Raw genomic sequence first — 662 nt, forward strand, 5'->3', positions numbered from 1 at the left:
TATATATATATGTATATATATAACTGTTGCATTTGTTGAGTATATAAACAGTTTGGCTGCTAGTTTCTCTGGAGGCTGTCAGAATGGTGTAGACGCCTCTGATGAGAACCCAGTAAGGTTCGAAAATCGATTAAGGTTGTTCTTCATAAAACATTATGGAGACCTAAAGCAGTGGGAATCAAAACGACAATCTTTAAACCCAAACTTAACGTGTTTTGGCAGGCTCAAACGTGAACATCGGTCTTCGCGAGTGGATTTCATCACTTAGACCCATCGTCCCCTAGACTATGTATGAAAATATCACATTCGCTCATATTTATAGCTGTCGACTATTAAACGCCGACGTTTCTGTGTGGTTGTGCTTCTTCAATGACAGACAAAACCTAGACTTTGGAGCTGGAGGGGAGCAACTTTTACTACGGTTTTGGCTATGTATTATCGATATGTTCTAAATCACTCTCAGGGTTCCTATTATTTTAGGCGTTATATCTATTTTGGTCAAGCTTTAGCTTTGGATAGTTTTATTTCCAGACCATAACATTTGGAAAATTCTCCCATTATACTGGAAATTTGACTAATGTCCATTGGAACTGATATTTCTAATAGCAGAAGCCTCACTCCTTACACAACTTTGACAGCAATATCGGCTGATTATCTCGAAC

General features: G+C 38.2%; 1 long non-coding RNA gene across 1 annotated transcript in view; it reads right to left on the reverse strand.

Annotated features, from left to right (window-relative positions):
- The window catches only part of LOC128249109 (uncharacterized), a 194,403-nt gene that overhangs the window by 161,312 nt on the left and 32,429 nt on the right, over positions 1-662 (reverse strand). The gene's annotated exons all lie outside the window — the stretch shown is intronic.

The sequence above is a fragment of the Octopus bimaculoides genome, chromosome 11 (assembly GCF_001194135.2).
Source record: "Octopus bimaculoides isolate UCB-OBI-ISO-001 chromosome 11, ASM119413v2, whole genome shotgun sequence".
Classification (NCBI taxonomy): Eukaryota; Metazoa; Mollusca; class Cephalopoda; order Octopoda; family Octopodidae; genus Octopus; species Octopus bimaculoides.